General features: G+C 39.8%; 1 protein-coding gene across 1 annotated transcript in view; it reads right to left on the reverse strand.

The window, feature by feature from the left end:
• DENND1A (DENN/MADD domain containing 1A) overlaps positions 1-6030 on the reverse strand; it is a 469777-nt gene extending 463747 nt beyond the window's left edge. Inside the window, exon 1 of the mRNA XM_006834747.1 lies at positions 5930-6030. The gene's annotated coding sequence lies outside the window, so the exon portion shown is untranslated. The remainder of the gene's footprint in view (positions 1-5929) is intronic.
• Between the last annotated feature and the right edge of the window lie 1633 nt (positions 6031-7663).

A 7663-nucleotide genomic window follows, 5' to 3' on the forward strand; every position in this document is an offset into this window, starting at 1 on the left:
TGAAGCCAGGATAAGTGGGTATTATCTGCAAGTGTGGGTGTTCTTATGCATATGCCCTCTCTTCTTATCAGCCGGACGCCTCACTCTCCATTCTAGTCCTCTGTGGCTATGTTACTGACTCTGGGCCCAAGAGTCCCCAGGTCATGCCACACTGCTGGCCATCTAGGTCTTCTCCAGGGGCCTTTTGAGCCTTTCTCCCATTACTTACTCTGTAAAACTCAGTTTAACTAGACCCCACCAGCACCACTTCCTCTGACTCTCCAAGTCAGAAGTGGGTGCTGCCTCCTCTGTGACCCCAGAGAACCTCACGCCAATGTTTATTTAAAATAGCACTTAGCACGTTATATTCTAGCTATTTGTCTACTTCACTTCTCAAAGGTTGAGAGGTTCCTAAAGCAGTACTGGTTTTAAATAAAACAGAATAAAGATGAAATAAAACAGGGGGTAGACATCAAACTCAGCAGTGATATAAAGACAGTGGATCCAGAAGCATATTCCATTTTTTATTTGGTAAATAACCAAAAAAGTACATAAGAACATTGTTTTCATTTTGTAATACAAAGTTCAGCGCATCAATATCTTGAATGAGCAAGATATGTGAAAGAGGAGCTAGGACTAGATCTTTCTATCTATTTTAAGGGGCCTTGAGGCACATAAAGGAGCCTTTATGACACAGTGGGTTAAGTGTTGGGCTACTCACCACAAGGTTGGTGGTTCAAACCCACCAGCAGCTCCAAGAGAGAAAGACAAGGCTGTCTGCTTCTGAAAAAAATTGGCAGCCTCCAAAACCCTAAGGAGCAGTTCTACTCTGTCCTATAGGGTCATTAGGAGTCAGAATGACCTCGATGGCAGTGAGTGTGGTGGTTTGTTGTGTTTGGGGTTTTTGGTAGTCAAAAAAAAGGCCAAAGAGTAGGTGTTCTCAATTGCTCGATCCAGGTATATATTAGTACTCATTAACCAAACTAAAAAGTCAAATAAAAGTTACTAACCAAATAAAAGTTTTAAAATCCTAAACTAAAATAATTTAGATTTGATGGGGGAAAAGTGTTATTTCCTCCCAAAATATATATTATGTTTCAAACAGTATTATTTGGGTATAAGGATAATTACTCAAGCATTCTTAAAAGCTTAAATAAGATTCTTAAATATAAAGGAGAAAATTGTTAAGTATTTTCAAAGTTCCTTTATAAGAACTACAGAAGTTATTGTATGGAATATCTCCTATTGCCCCTCAAAGTTACAACTGAACTCTTGTGCTCATTCTGCTCATTCCAAACCAGAAAAGTTGGCTATAAAAATAACACATTTCATTACAACTTGGCCATGATGGAGCACATGCCATTTGGGTAATTTGGAAGGCAGGAAAAAACCTTGGTTCTAAGTCTCTGTGTTCTATAATAGTGAAAATTTCAATATTTGTATCACATCAGACTCAGTGTTACCTGAAAATCTTAAAATACTCTTACATTCCTGGGTATAAAATGAAGAATGACTAATTTACCCAAAAACTATTGTTACTGTTGTTGTTAAGTGCCATCGAGTCTGTTACTACTCAAAGCAATCCCATATAGGGTTTCTGAGGAGCGGCTGTTGGGGTTGAACCTCTGACTATGTGATTATCAGTCCAGTGCTTCAGCATCACACCAGGACCCCATGTTATCCAAAAAAAGTCAAACTTAACTTACTACTATCAAGTTGATTCTGCCTCATTTGTAGTAAGTATCACAGAGTCAGTTCTGACTAATAACAACCCTGTACAGGGTTTCTGAGAGTGGCTGCTGGGTTTGAATTGCCAACCTTGTGGGCCAGTGCCTATCTTTATAAATACTTTAGTAGCTACATTCCTGTGAAGATTAGCTGATGATAAGAGTTCAGAATAACTTTTCAAATTTTTTTCTTAAACAAAGGTTTTCCCAAAGATTCATTCTTGCATCAAACAAGCATTGCTGAGTGGGTACCTACTATGTGCAGACATTCATGAAAAACTTTGAATATACACACACACAAAAGTATACAAATCTGCTGCCTTAAGGAAGCTTTTCATTCTTGTGGGGATAGGAGACAATAAAAATGAACTTTATAAATAAATGAAATTGTATAAAGGATGCTCAAGAATCTTTCATTATGAAATTAAGTTTAAATTTTAGGATATTTGTTGTATAATCCTTTATGGACACAATTCTTATCACTAAACATTGGACTGCCACTGTGAGATTCAAAGATGCACTTCTTACAACTAATATGAAATGAGTTTGGCAATATGAACTACGCTACTGCCAATAACCACATTTCATATTTTCTCTTTGAACTAGTGCCTCATGAGACACTGTCCTTTCACTCAGAGCCTTGGGAACCCTGCTTTTCCATTTGTAATGTGTCTCCTTTTCTCTGAAAATCATGTACACTATATGCTGGGGGGATACAACATTGATTAACTGCCTTTACTCCTAAAGAGTTAGCAGTCCAATAGGAGAAAAAGAACAGAAGGCTGAGCCTTTATGAGTGCATAACTGAAGTATGCAAAGCATGTTGGGGTGCAGGGCACAGGAAGGAATAATTATCTCTGCTGGAGGGGTCTACAGGCTGAGTATGGGTAGATGGGTGAAGGCAGAGAAGGTATATGAACTCATCTGGATTCGGAAGTATCTGAGCTGAGAGAGGCAGAAGTGAGAAGAGGTGACTCTAAGAAACTAAAACAAAGGAGGCTATGCCTACAGAGATGCCCTGACTGAGAGGAAATGCAAAGTACAAGTAAAGGGTGCCTTATCAACACACTTCAGCCAGAGCACTGAGCACACTGTGAAGGGTAACTGGACCTCAAGGTCCAGGCTGACTATGCAGCAAAAAGAGAAAGGAGACAACACTAATAATCACCTGGACCCAACCCTCATTCTTTTGGTAGACCACCCCACTCTCTGTAGGGTATATCACCAACCAGATATCCAAGGTTAACAGAAGATCCTTTTATTCATGGTGGCCCCACAAGACTGCAAGGTCGGTTTGAACCACAAAGTCTGCGGTTCAGCTTACCAGCGACTCCTTGGAAACCCTATACAGGGTCTCTATGAGTCCGAATCAATGGGGGAAGGAGGGCAGTACAGGGGGTAGCTTTGTTTTTCTTTTTTAACTGTCTGTGTGTGTGTGTGTATATATATATATACATACATATATATATGGAGAGAGAGAGAGAGTCCTGTTGTGGCGCTGTGGGCTAGTGCATCAGACTGCAAAGTCGTTTGAACTGCAAGGTCGTCGGTGGTTCAAGCTCCCTAGCTGCTCCTTGGAAACCCTATACAGGGTCACTATGGGTCGAAATTGACTCTTAACAACAACATGTATATGTGTGTGTGTGTGTGTGTATGTAATATATATATATATATTACATACACACACACACACACAAAACAACCTTTGACAAAGCATTATTCCCAAGCCAAACACAGGGGAAGTTATGTTATATGTGTTCTTTATATATGCACAGTTGAATAAGATAAAGAAAGCTCCCCCTCACATATTTAATGCCCACAAAATACATGTTCTTGAATTGACACAGGACTCCATTTTTAACCACAATCCTCTGGCACTGGAAAAAGTAAGACAAACTTTGCCGTGGGATGACTTATAATATGTAACATCCTATTGTGTGAGCATCATCTCCCCAACTAGTCTTAGAAACTTCTCAAGAGCAGGAACTAGCTAATAGTAGGCATTTAACTGAGGATAAGCGAATGAATGAAACCACCAAATTTTCTCCACAGTTCTAAAAGATACAAAAGATTCTAAAAGACACAAAACACACCAATTGCTATTTTTCATTCTACATAAGAACAGAGGCTATTCAACTAGCTTCTCACAAACATGAAATCTATGACTGTAAATGCTAGACACACAATTCAAACAACAGAATCACACATTCACAACTCAGCATGAAAAGGAAAAAAGACACATTGTAATCCAAAATGTTCTGGGGGACAGAGCCTATCTACAAAAGTTCAAGAACTCAATTTAAGTCTTTACCTCCTCTAAGTGAATTTAAAGGAGCTCTGGTAGCGTAGTGGTTACAAATTGGGCTGTTAACCTCAAGGTCAGCAGTTCAAAACTACCAGCTACTCCAAGGGAAAAAGATGAGGCTTTCTGCTCCCGTAAAGATTTACAGCCTCGGAAACCCTGTACAGGGTCGCTATGAGTCGGAACCGACTCCACAGCACATAACAACAACAACGTGTATATAGGCAATCCCTGGATTACCAACAAGTTCCATTCCTAAATCATTATGTTGAATTTGTACTTAAGTCAGAGCAGTTAGATACAATTCACATCTAACATCAGTTAGTCAAATGTTTGTCTTAGTACACAGTATATGTTTCTATGCATAAAGAACATAACAAAAACATTTCTAGATATACTAAAAACATCATTAACATGATACTTTAGCAATAATAATGTTTTGACACATGCATCAAATCAGCTCCTCTATGTTATCATAAACCATTGTATGTAACTTGAAATTTTAATATAATAGGCTTTCTGGGGAAAGGTTCGTATTTATGGATTCTACACAAATTGGAAGTTCAGAACCTGGGGACTGCCTGCATGTAAACATGTAGTATCCTGGCTAACACTAAAAGATAACATTAGACATAAATAGAAAAGAAAATCTTTTTTTAAAAAAAGAACCAACACCACTAAATCAAAAGATGACTCTTTATATCCTCAGACCTAGGCTACTTGCTTGAGAAAAGCTGTACACACTTTCATGTCACAAAGGAGCGGTTGTATCTTCTTCCTAAGGTCTTTCCAGCAGTGGCTGGCTAGTAGCACTGGAGAGAGTTGATTTCACTGATTAAAAATAATAACACTGACTTGTGTAGAGAAGTGTAAAAGTATAGCAGTCCAAAACAACTTCAAATAGTCAGCCCAGCCCCACTTCCCCCAGGAGTTTGAGGGATGAGGTTGAGGAGGGGGGTGGGTGTTTTGTTGTTGAGGAAAAGAAAGTACAGACTAGTACACCAGAGAACTATCCTTTTCTGGAATTCATAGTGGGTCTGGCCTTTTATCCCCAGGCCCTAGCCCAAGCCCAGGACTGGGGACCCGGGTTTTGTCAGGGGCGCCTCCCTGCTGTCCTGCCCTAGACTGCTCCACATGAGCAGAGAGAGACAGGAGGCAGGCCCCTCTGACACCTACTTAACTGAGGCAGATGGAGAGGAGAGTGTGTGAGGTGCCTTTACTTCCCCCTCAGGAAGCTCCCAGCAGGAGCTCACAGAGCCAGCAGTTCCAAACTCAGATTTACACACATCCTTCCACCACCGAACACGTCTACCCCTCTGGCAGGAGGAAACAGAGCATTAAGCAAGTGCGGCTCTGGTGTATGAAGGGGATTTTAGAAGACCTAAAGAACTCTTCTTACAGGATTCTGCCTTTTTTTTTTTTTTTCAAACATCTTCAGATGTAGCCAAGTTAGGGAAACAGTCACTCACTCACTCATTGACCCAAAGAGGGCAAGGGTGTTACTTTGAGGAGGACACAATCAGTGTCTGCGAGACGTCCTCAACTAGAGACACATACTTTATTAATAATCTTACATACACAAAATGTCCAAGGAAAAGCCTAACAGGCTAATTTCTGACAGCTCCAGATAACAGCAGGGGGAACCGAAGTCACGCTGACTATACAGCCTCCACATACTACACAGAAGTGACGATCCCTTTCCCACCCAAGGGATGTGATACAAATAAATAAATACAGTTATCTGCAGAACTTAAAGTGCAAGAACAACATTTTGAAGTCCTTCTCCCCAAGTGCAGTGACTTGTGGGAAGCAGATAGGAAAATTAAAAAGAACAGCTGGAAAATTTAATTATGGAAGAACAACGCAAACGCTGACATTGTCTCATAGAATTAGCCAATAGCCAAAAGCCATTCTTCCTTACCTTAAGATACAGAAGCAGCTCTTCGCTCCTGAAGATAAGCGGCAGAACCCGAATCTCTGTTTGCTGTCAATGTCAGTGAGCACAAACGTGAAGTTCTGGCCAACTTGGCTAACTGTGAGGCTGCAGCAGAGAGAGAACAAAGGGAAAATGAATGTGCAGTAAGTTTCTTGATAAAATATCTAATCACTACAAGTCGTTGAACTTGTAACATTTCCTTTCTCGGTGGAACTCTTTATAAACAAACTTAAAATTTACACACTCCGAGGAAATAAGACAGTGAGTCAGGGAAAAAAAGAGAGAGACAGCGATCTGTCCATTCTAGTGAACAACTCAGAACTCAAAACTGTCGGAGCTCTTGTAACTTCTCCCACTTATTGAGTGCAGGCACTGAGGTAGCTTGGTTAATCATCCCATCAATCTTGAAAGGTACACTTTATTAACCTCATTTCACAGAAGAGGAAATAGCCCCAGAAAGGTATTGCCTAAGATTCCGGTTAGAAAGTGGCAAAAAGGTAGACTTTAAGCTTAGGCCTCTCTGACTGCAAAGCCCACTCTAACTTGCTGTTAACACTATTCACCTAATTACTCCTCTAGTTCAGAAAGTAATGGTGACTGCAAAGCAGAATGTGAGTGTCTACTATGTGCCAGTCACAAAGCTACATGTGTATAGGCCTGCTGTTATTGTTAGGTGGTCTCAAGTTAGTTTCAATGCATGGTGACCTTATGTACAACATTGCCTGATCCTGCACCATTCTCATAATCATTCCTATTTGAGCTAACTGTGGCACACGTTGTATCAATCCATTTTACCAAGCATGATGTCCTTCTCCAGGGATTGCTCCTTCCAGATAACATGTCCAAAGTACATGAGACAAAATCTCATATCCTCCTAGCTTCTAAGGAGCATTCTGGTTGTACTTCTTCAACACAGATTTGTTGGTTCCTCAGGCTATCCGTGGTATCTTCAGGATTCTTTTCCAATACCATAATTAATGGCATCAATTCTTTCTCAATCTTCCTTATTCATTGCCCAGCTTTTGATATATACCATCTCACCCCACAATAACCCTGGAATTTAGGTGAGTGGTCCCATTTCACAGAAGAGGAAGCTAAAGGACAGAATAGTTAGGTAACTGAATCAAAGTCACAGAGCTGGAGGCTCCAGAAGTGAAGGAATTAGAAAGAAAAGAGGGCACAGTTATCATTTTACTAAATTTCTGTATCTTTCAGAATTTTACATTTTAGAGGACAGAAATAACAAATTGTCTAGCAAGTTAAAGTGCTTTCTAAGAAATGAAAACAATGTTTTAAAGAAAGACATTAAAGAGAAAATGCTAAAAAGTACTGCCTCAATGCAAAAATAAACCATACCAAAAATACTTTGATGTAAATAGAAAACATCTACTTTAAATAATAATAATAATAAGCATATAATCAATCAGATTGATCTAGGCAATATCTTTTTTTTAAGTTACAAAATGTTTACAAATCCACTTTTTAATTCAGTTTACCAGTTAGCTTGGATTCGTTTGTAAGAAGTTCAAAGCCTTATATATAAATTTAGACTAATATGTTGTTGTTGTTGTTAAGTGCCGTAAAGTCGGTTCCGACCCATAGCGACCCTGTACAGGGTTTCCGAGGGTGTAAATCCTTACGGGAGTAGAAAGCCTCATCTTTCTCCCGCGGAGCGGCTGGTAGTTTCAAACCGCTGACCTTAAGGTTCGCAGCCCGATT

This window comes from Chrysochloris asiatica, unplaced genomic scaffold (assembly GCF_000296735.1).
Source record: "Chrysochloris asiatica unplaced genomic scaffold, ChrAsi1.0 scaffold00014, whole genome shotgun sequence".
Classification (NCBI taxonomy): domain Eukaryota; kingdom Metazoa; phylum Chordata; class Mammalia; order Afrosoricida; family Chrysochloridae; genus Chrysochloris; species Chrysochloris asiatica.